The 10,803-nt window shown below is 37.8% G+C and overlaps 1 protein-coding gene across 3 annotated transcripts in view; it reads right to left on the reverse strand.

Moving 5' to 3' along the window:
• The window catches only part of TFEC (transcription factor EC), a 66,786-nt gene extending 56,649 nt beyond the window's left edge, over positions 1 to 10,137 (reverse strand). For 2 of the 3 annotated variants that reach the window (XM_061988685.1, XM_061988679.1), the window contains exon 1: positions 10,078 to 10,137. The gene's annotated coding sequence lies outside the window, so the exon portion shown is untranslated. The remainder of the gene's footprint in view (positions 1 to 10,077) is intronic. The other variant, XM_061988691.1, reaches the window with a different exon arrangement.
• Positions 10,138 to 10,803: the final 666 nt, after the last annotated feature.

Raw genomic sequence — 10,803 nt, forward strand, 5'->3', positions numbered from 1 at the left:
CGCAGAGAAGAGAGAATCCAGCACAGGGCCAACAAGATGATCAAGGGACTGGAGCATCTTCCTTATGAGGAAAGGCTGAGGGAACTGGGGCTGGTTAGTCTAGAGAAGAGGAGATTGAGGGTAGATCTTATTAATATTTACAAATATCTAAATGGTGGATGTCAGGAGGCTGGGATATCCTTTTTTTCAATGGTATCTAGCAACAGGACAAGGGGTAATGGGGTGAAGCTGGAACACAAAAAGTTCCATTTAAACATAAGAAAAACTATTTTACTATGAGGGTGAGGGAGCCCTGGCACAGGCTGCCCAGAGGGGTTGTGGAGTCTCCTTCCTTGGAGGTCTTGAAGACCCACCTGGACATGTTCCTATGTGACCTGATCTAGGTGAACCTGCTTCTGCAGGGGGGTTGGACTAGATGATCTCTAATGGTCCCTTCCAATCTTACCATTCCATGATTCTATGATAAGCTGCTGTTTATAGAAAAGACTGTCTCTGGTAGTTTCACTTGCCTTCAAAAAGTTTATTTTCATTTTGAGATGGGGGAATTCTGAATTCAGATACATGAAGGAATGTGGATATGCAGCTGAGCAAGCAGAAGTCTAACTTGAAGAATTCTGCTACTCCTTTCCCACTTCACCCTTCCTTCCAAATGAGACTTCTGTCTCTGAGCTCAGAGAATAGGCAGACAGATATTTAGAGCATTTTATAGATATGGTGTTTTTTTCTAATTGGATCTTGCACACTTATCAGAATTCTTCTTTGTGACTGAGTGAACTGAATTATACTGCATTACTTAATATCTAATAAGCAGTTCCCTGAAAAATCAAATAACTTCTCTTATTATTGGTGGGTTTGTGTCTTATTATGGCCTTTTTCACAAATATTCTTCCTGTACAGGCCTTCTTTTCAGATCCAGATCTATCATGGTATTGGTAACAGATCCCCCAATGGGATATGACCAAGCTGTCAACACAGCTGGCCTTAACTCTAGAAGAGAAAATCTCCCTCCAGTCTTTCTGTTTAGTAAAGAGTTATTAATGAAACGATAACTTTAAATGATAATTTACAGACATTATATATAACATGCAATTATGTATGTATGTATTTATGTTTCTCATACACACCTTGCTGTAGATGGGCAAACACACAGAGAGCTTTTAAAGCAGTAAAAAGAATTTGCAGTTTATATCAAAACCACCCATGCACTTGAGTTCTCATTTTATTAATTAATCTTATTGGCTTCCACATGTATTTTTTATATCCTGATATGAAAAACTGAGGTCTATTATGATTACTGACATTTCTAAATTAGCTTTCTCCTCAAATCAAGACAAAGGTCTGCCTTCCTTTTGTGCTTCAAATTACAGGCTTGATTCTCCACTCACTCTCATCATTTTTGCATCAGTAGGACTCTGTAGAGAAAAGCTCTCAAAGAAAGACAGGAGGAGTCATCTCTACTAATCAATCTGTGACCACAACTAAGAAAACTTCATAACACAGTTTTAATGAACATATCCATATGAACCACATCCAAACACCTGAAGTAAGAACATGGAGCCACTAACTCCTCACACAGGTGAATTTTGAGGTGCACTGTTTAAACATATATCAAGCACTATTTAAATTCTTTCTCAGTGAAAAAAAGATGCAAAAACTTTGAGGGCTACTTCAACAATTCTAATAAATGGACTAAACAGATCACAATGGGAATAAGATTTTCTTCTTTATTGTGGAGTTTCATGGGATGCAAGCACACTGTTAGTCTTCAGGGTGTTATATATGGGGCAGGACACTAGTTGACACATGGAAATAAAAATCCTTACCTCATCTCATAGAATTATAGAATAGTTTGGGTTGGAAGGGGTCTTTAAAGGTCATCTAATCCAACTGCTCTCTAATGACCAGGGGCATCTTCAACTAGATCAGGTATCTCAGAACCCCGTTCCAGCCTGACCTTGAACATTTCCAGGGATGAGGCGTCTATGTTCTCAGCAACCTGTTCTAGTGTTTCACCACTCTCATCGTAGAAAATTTCTTCCTTTTATCTAAGCTGAATCTACCCTCTTTTAGTTTAAAATTATTACTCCTTTTTCTATCTCTACAGACCCTACTAAAAAAGCCTGTTCTCATCTTTCTTACACACTCCCTTAAGTACTGAACGGTTGCAATAAAGTCTCCCCAGAGCCTTCTCTGCCTCAGTCTGAACAACCCCAACCCCCGCCTTTCTTTGTAGGAAAGGTGCTTCATCCCTGTGACTATTTATCTGTCTCTCCTCTTGATCCGCTCCAACAGGTCCATGTCTTTCCTGTGCTGAGGATTCCAGAACTGGACACAGTATCCCAAGTGGGGGGGTCTCATAAGAATGGAGTAGAGGATGAGAATCACCTTTTTTAACCTGCTGGCCATGCTGTTTTTCACACAGTCCAGGACATGGTTGGTTTTCTGGGCTGTGAGCACACATTGCTGGCTTATGTCCAATTTTATATCCACTTCTGAAGTTGCAGATCAATGCATTTTACGCATGTGATGGAGCAAAATATTCAAATTCATGTCCTTTGAAAGTTACTTTTCACTTCTTTAGGGCATTAAATGCAAATGAAGTGTTTCTCACAAGTAGGGAAAATCATCATCATAGAAAGATATGTGGGCTACAAAATGTCATGGACAGTGGCCAGTCTCAGGAAAACTGTCTAGGTTCCTTAACGGGAACTTAGAGGGGAAAGTCCAGACATAAGACAATCTTATCTCAGGCATTAAAGACTGTGTGCAGACGTGGCATACGAAGCTAATATTAAACATATGCTTCTTCTGTCCTAGACATCTGTTCATGCACCTGGGGAGTAAGTGTGCTTTGAATTTCTTTGTCAAAATTAAATTAATTAGCATGAAAACCCTCATAGATTCAAGTGACCTGTAACATGAAAAACATGATAGTATTCATTAGATTTTGGTTTGATGTAATCCTGCTAAAGCTGAAAATATACACACTTTAAAAAAAAAAAAATCAACAAAAAAACCCATTAAATTGACATTCAAGTCAGAGAACAAAAGCCATTATAGGAGAACAAAGGATCAGTCTCTGAACCTCTTTTTTCTCTGATGCAGGTAGCAGCTTTGTGTTCTGTATGGACATAAGTACTTTAAGGAAATGTGAGGGTTGGTAGAAGGAGGAGTCAGGTGTTGATCTTTACTGTGTGAAGAGAAACATAACTGTTTGATACAGACTGCTGAGAATTCCTTTGGATACTCCATACAGCGACTAGCCAGATTCATTGAGCTTTTATGCACACTCTCAATCCCATAGTTAGTTTCTATGAGGATTGCAACAGTTCAGCAATTTAATAGTTCTCATCACATTATATTATTCTCTTTGTAGGAGTAGCTGAAATATCATTTCCAACCATTATAATTATGTTTTCTAGAGGTATTAGTGTAATTTGAAGAGCAGTGTGTTTGTCATATTCCATCATCAGAACAAGAAAGCTCTATTACATGCCCTGGTAGGATCACTCCTTTTTAAATGTGGAAGCCAGTAAAAAAAGATTCCTAAAAGCACTCTAAGCACCATTGTGGATCTGTGTTTTAATCCTGTCTTATGAATTAAATATATGTATATACATATGTATACACATGCATCTCTAATCAGACAGTTTGGTTTTTTAACCTTGGGTTACTATAGCTTTTGGAATAATCAAGCTCAGTTTAGGCAGCTTAAGCTGATGTAATAATGAGAAAAAGTAGTCCAACTTATCTACTTGTCTCAAGCAGTGTCCATTTTCAGTTATTGAGAAAAAGGAAGGAAAATTATATGATTAGGAGAACATCTGTACAGACAATCCAGGTAACGATAGGATTCAGTAGGCTGAAAGTTAGCGGCTGACAACTTTCAGCTGAAAGTTAATGATGGTGAAATAGGAAGTTCTGAAGAGGAGCTCACCAAAGATGTTTTAGTTCAATGTTCTGTAATATTTAGTTATAAATATTTCTCACTTGCACAAAGGCTGCACATCTGCAGTGGTGAATTTCACAAGCATGTAAAGTTATGCTCAAAAATCTTAAATAACAGCAATGGTTACATTATATTTTTTATTTTCCTTTACAGTTTTTCTTGCAATGGTTTGACTAAAAGGAGCAAAAAAGCAATGGTGCTCCCAAACTTTCAATAATTGCTGAATATTTATGTCTTTGAAGTTATAGTTTTTAATTTGTTACTAAAGTTGTTGGCATTTTCCAAATATGAAATTGTGATTGTCCTCATTGTCACACGCTGTTGGCACAGCTCTCTTACATACAAATGTAACAATTTCTCCTCAGCTAACATGTAAAATGAAATCTAATCCCAATTGTACGAATTCAGAATTAGCAATGTAGAGAAAAATAATGAAGTCAATAGAACTAACAAGAAAGATCTCTAATTTTAAAGTCCTGTGGGGAAAAAAAAAAGATAGAAAAATGTTTGTGCATAAAAACAGGCAACTTTAAACTATATTCAAACGAAGAGAAAATAAATGGTTTCAATTATTTTTTTATATAATTGTGTTAACTGCAAAAATCAAATATACAAGAATAAAGTTTTATCGTTATGAATGACGTTACATTATTATGTGTAACAGAACAGGAAATCCACAGTTGGAACTAACCCTGTACAAAGGCTTTTTATCATTTAAATATGATTTGAAGGAGGGGAAGGCTCTCCTATCTGTTATTCTGTTCTATTTCATCTTTAATTTAACCCTTCGAGCATTTTCAGAATGGAGTAATACACATCAAAGCAAAAGATAAAATCGATTAATTCCATTTAGTTAAAAAGTAGGAGCATTGCAGTTTCTTAGCATGTTAGTAACTATAAAGATAAACTTAAATTCCTGTTGCTGTTTATAATTGGTTAGATAACTTTGTCTAAGAACTTCACTATAAAGAACAAGAAGCTGCAGAACATCTGTAGGCACTAAGGTAACACTCCCTTTACTTGGGGAAGCCACAGGCACTTCCAAAATAATCTGCCCTTCAGGGGAGGCAGACAGAAACTGGATTCTGTCTTTTCTCAATCTTTGTTTTAAGAAAGAGTAACTTTCTTTCCAGCTACTCAACAGTTCATGGGTGCTCTGAGCAGCAACTCCAACATCATCCACTCTGAGAGAGAGCAAAAGTCACCCCAGAGACATATAGCCCCACATGACAAGAGTCACCCCCGCTTGCCTATGGTTCCCTAGGAAACATAAACTAGGAAACAGCTTCTCTTATTGTGATACCAATCTCATACCTATCACCACCTTCCTCAAGAATGGGGTCGCAAGCACACAGGTACTAACAGCAGGAATCATGTTAATCCAATTGTTCTGCAACTTTTCTAGAGACAGAACCTGAAAACTTCCCACACTGCAATGGAAGGGCTTTCGTTTATCATCATTAAATATATGAACTCAAATGAGCTACAGATGCTGTCAATTAAGTAGTTTTGGAGTTATCTCACATAAGTAAATGACCACTCTTATCTTTGTATGCTTGTCACACTGGCTGAGATCATGACTTGCTATAACTCATTTCATTAAATCCTGAGATATAGTAGCTGACTGTCTGGATCCCTTTAATTAAAGTTTATATGGCATCATAATTTATACAACAAAAAATTTAAACTGTCTTTACCAAAGTTCTCAAAGAAAGATAGCCTAACATTAGCAATTAGACCTGAACAGAGGCCATCCTTAGTTTGAGTTGACAGTGGACTCTAAGAAAAAGTAGTCTGAGTAATGTCATTATTGCTCAAAGTCATTCTGTTTCACTGTCCTATTTTTAGACTTTTTTTTAAATAGATGTCAAGCCCAGAGACTGAAGATTGAGGAAAGTTAAGATGAAAAAGAACACTGACGTTTTTCATTAGAAGACTCATTTTAGAATAGGAAGGCAAAATTCACTTGATTCACAGTTTAAATTCTTTTTTAAGGAAACATCTGGATTGCTGACATTTTTAAATTTTATCAACAGCTTTCTTTTTACCATTCTACAAATCATTCTTAATTCTCGTGCTTTGAGTCTGCCACTTCATCTGTATTTCTCTTCAGTGGTGGATTGCCTGGTTTTGAAAGTATTTTCAAAACAATATTTTGTAGAAACTTTCTTTTCCCCCAGTGCAGAAGATACGTAGCATTGAAGACTGTCAATGTAGTTCACCGACCCTTTGTATTTATATTCACATGGCATCTATTATGCAGCTAAAGCAATTGTATCTCAGAAAAAAAAAAAAAAAAAAGTCAAACTAGAAGAATATTTCCTGCTTTTCAGGCACATTTATTACAACTAGCAAATGGTAATTAAGAAGATAAAGTGATTTGAAAGATATTTTCATATTTCCAACCCATAACCCTTGTGCATTTCCACTTACTGCATTGCCATCATCAATTTATATAATAATCAAAAAGAGCAAACTTTCTCTTGTTTATTTGGCTATTTGCAAGTAAATACAAGTGAGATCAGCTGCAGTGAAATTTGTTGCTGAACTGGTTTGCAGTGGAACTATGCTTCTAATGCTTGGCTCTTAAACTGTCTGTGAAATAGGCTGAACTTTTTTGAGAGTCTGATTATCTTGCAAAACTTTCAACACTTCCTTTTTCAGATCAGGCTGTGAAGTGTGAGAAGCCTCCTCTCATTCTTCCTTCTCGTCTTCCCCACCCTCAGGCTTTCAGATATTGCTTAAGACTCTGACTTAAGGAAGTTTGGAAGAGCGCAGCAAGATTAATAACATATACTGGATTAAAATGAATCTAAGGTACATGATGAAGAACTTTGTCTCAGGACCAGTAAAGGTGTATTTGCATGAAACAATGACTGAGGAACTGAGTCACTTTTGTCAATTCCTGACACCTCTCTGCTGCCTTTTTGACTGCTTTGCCTAGATTTATGATATATTCTGCCAGGTAATCTCTGTTTCTTACCATCATTTTTTACCTAATGGGATTAATTTTGCCCAACTTTAGACACTTTAGACATCTCTGAAATGATCCTCTGACTGGAAAGAAATCTCCGGGATGTGACTTGTTTGACCAGCTGTAGACAGCTAACCGAGGACTGCACAGACGTCTGCTGAATTTCGTCTTCTACTTTGCTATGAAGACAACCTGGCATCAGCAACTCAGGCTAAGACCTGAGTCTTCGTGTCCTGGCATGGACATGAAGGCTCTCTAGTACAGCCACTTAATACAATCCTAAGTAAAGCTTTATCTGAATTTGGTTGGGTTTGTTTTGGTTGAGTAGATTCATTTCAAAGTCAAAATTCACTAAACAACCAAAAAAATGACTTTATGCTGCAATAACTCACTTCATCCCCTTAAGCCTTTGCGGCACATCATGACACGTAAGGAGGTGAGGAGGTGGATTTCACTTATGCAAAGGTGGGTAGCTGGATTGACCACCCTCTGAAGAAGGTAGGATTTGAAACATCCTGTGAAACTGAGGAAAAAGACAAATGTTTCCCACAACATGTGTAGCCTGAGACTTGTGAAGCAGCATCCCCTTAGCCTACACTTAGTTTTTTCCTGAAAACAACAGCATACTAACAGATTTTAAACACATCTATTTAGTCTCTGTCAAGATGAAAAGTTAATAGATCCCAGTGGGTATGAATGCTTGATCATCAAGGTTATTTTGCACTTAGCTATGCCTGGTTTTGCAATCGCTTCTTTACTGAACTGTGCTATAATTATCGGTTGCAGGAGAGTTTCTTCAGTTCCCAGCCTTGTGCTGACAACAGCCTGCAGTACTGTGCTTCTTCCCCTGCTTTCACAACTCAGCAGAATCTGTCCCACTGGAACAAGGGCAGTTACAGGCAGATGTGACCACAATGTTGCCCAGCCCAGATCGTCTATATGGCCAGCATACTGATATAGTCTCAAAGCTGCCCAGAGGGGTTGTGGAGTCTCCTTCTTTGGAGGTCTTCAAGGCTCGCTTGGACATGTGCCTATGTGACCTGATCTAGGTGAACCTGCTTCTGCAGGGGGGTTGGACTAGATGATTTCTAAAGATCCTTTTTAACCCCTATCATTCTACGATTCTATGAAACAAATCCTGATCCTCTGCTCACTTGCTCACCACTTAATGTTTCAAGGTGGCTTTGCAGGACTTCAGTGACACAACTCTTCTACTTCTTTGTGCAAAAGGATCCTCACACAGATGTTCCCTTTCTTTTTCGGTGCACAGAAAACAACCGATAGGGAAAGTGTGCAGCCTTGCACATTGCCAGTACAACTTTAAAAAAGTGAAGCGACTTAGACTGATGGATTAAAACACAACACACCAGGACAAAGCACAGCTTAAGGGCAACTTTGTGTTTTACTGACTTAGTTTAGAAACTTCTAATTTGCACCTTTGCTTTCTTAAATATATTTGCATTTTCAATTTTGTGCACCCTCACACTTGCATTCATCCAACATGACCAGTTACTCTGGAGTAGAATACTTTGTGTCTCTAGTAGGTAAGTGTTATCCCCCAAGACTGATGATCACATTTGTCTTCTCCCACTCAGCAAAAGTGTTGGCCATTTTTCAGGTTGGAGAGCATGCAGCAGGTCAATATGAAAAGAACGGCTTCAAATTTGACCTTATTACAATTTTTATTTATGCTGTGTTTCTTTCACACAATTATGCATGTCAGTTCAAGAATATAGGTTTTGGATTAACTTAAGGAGTTGTGTCTTGATTATGTTTAAAACAGTCAGGTTGATTGCTCTGTATTAAGCCTTGCTCCTCCACAATCACAACTGTATTAGGCCAGTTGTCTACCTTTTAGAACAACCAAGGTAAGATAAGCCAATTAGGAGCAGCTTCTTAATATAACTTGGGGTGAATAAGTATGATTTTTTTTTAAATTTACCTTGAATAAAAATTAGGCATCTATATTGGTACTCAGTCCTGCATATGCCGTGGTAGTACCAGAATCCCTTTGTGCATAGCTCTACAAAAGTCAATTGCCTCCCTCAGCATTGCAGGGAGTATATTGACTTTGATGTGAAATTATACATTCAGGACATTCTTGCGAGAATCACAAAAGTGACTTAAATGTCAGTCCCCACTGATCTTATTGTAGCACATGCTCTTAAATCACTTTCAGGCTTTGAAAATTCATCTGCACATTGGACATCCAAATTTGAGAGATTTATCCATGACCGCAGAGGCAAAAAGACCAAGTATTATTAAATTCTTTGAATACCAAATAGTAATTATAGGTTTATGGGACAGAGAGGCATTATTGTTTGTTCTCTTAGATCAGTGGTTTTTATTTTCCTTTCCCTTGGGTCAAATAGTCTATATTTAGAATCAAGTTTATGGTGGAGAGTTTAATTGTGAATTACCACAGATGTCAATAAACTCATATACAGGGACTTAATATCTGTACATATACAATTGTTAAAGTCTCCATAGTTCTAAAAGCCATTTCATAATTAAATAAAAAATGGATGAGGGGAACGGGTAAACTGCATAATGGAAAAATGTGCTGTGATGTAAGTAAATATTTGCATACAGTCTTGCCCTGAATTTGTCAGCAAAACTTACATTGAATTCAACAGAAACTTTGTGTAAATAAGCAGTAAAAAGCATATACTGTTTTATACAGTACAACAAATTTAGTTTTAAAAAATGTTATCCATGAAACATTCTTCTTTCCTCAGAAACACTTAAACCAGGTTAGTTATGTTGCAAAGCTATGGCTATAGAAGTACAGTAGTTTAACTATAATGCAGTCCAAACCTAGATAGCATTGCAAATATCTGTTTAACCAAGCAGTTCCTGCCACAAAATTACACTGCAAGTTCAATGGCAATTAAAATATGAGCATTAAAATCGATTATGAATGACTACACAATTAAGCCCTGTTGTGCAATTGCTGCTCTCGCCCAGCCTCACCAGGAAGCTGGATGCCGCCTGCCAGGCTGTGACAGACTTGGGCTCTCCCCAGGGCTGCCACCACCACTGCACCCTCTCCTGCAGTCCTTGAACCTGGGTTAGATCCTGCCAGTTGCTTGTCCCCACTACTGAGAAGCAGAATGATCTCCGGAAGCAGGTACTTGCCTGTACCCATACTCACCCTAGTTCCTTACCCATGCCAGGGGTGGCAGATGTGACCAGTCGGCTGAAGGTCAGTAATACCAAGGCAAGCACGCACTCAGGCGTTTTGCAGATCCTGCTTCCCTTCCCACGAAGGGTGGGGACAAGTTTTACCTCTTAAGGAACTTCTAGAAATTTGGTTCCATATTTGACTTTCGATGGCTGTTAAATTGTTCAGGACAAAGTTTGTGTAACACCATCTTCCACTCACAAACAAAACATGTTTTTCGGAAGTGAGGCAGAAGTTTTAGCTTCAGTTGGTTTAAAATTCTCAGAAATATATGAGAAAAGCTGTTCCAAAAGCTATAGCGTAATAATATTCCATGCATCAAGACTAAATTAATATGAGATGATTTTCATCCCAGCAGGAAGACTAGAGGAAAAAGCCCTGAATATGGATCAAGGTTTTGGGTTTTTTAAAGGGCAGCTCAGGTGTATGTGGTGTTGAAGACATGTTTATATTGGATTGAGATTAAAAAGTTCTGTAATCAGGATAGGCTCTTGTAATGCAATGATTTCTTCCAAATGATGAATAACTTGAAATCCTACTAAGTCCCCTAAGCCTTTTCTTTTTTCTTAAAGTAGCTCCTGTATGCTAAAGCCTCAGGGAAGGCATTTTTTTTCTCTTTTAATCCCAGTTTTCATAATTGCTGTAAATCCTATGTGCATATTTGAATCTTCACATTCAAATACAGTCAAAGGTGGA

This window comes from Colius striatus, chromosome 1, assembly GCF_028858725.1.
Source record: "Colius striatus isolate bColStr4 chromosome 1, bColStr4.1.hap1, whole genome shotgun sequence".
Lineage (NCBI taxonomy): Eukaryota > Metazoa > Chordata > Aves > Coliiformes > Coliidae > Colius > Colius striatus.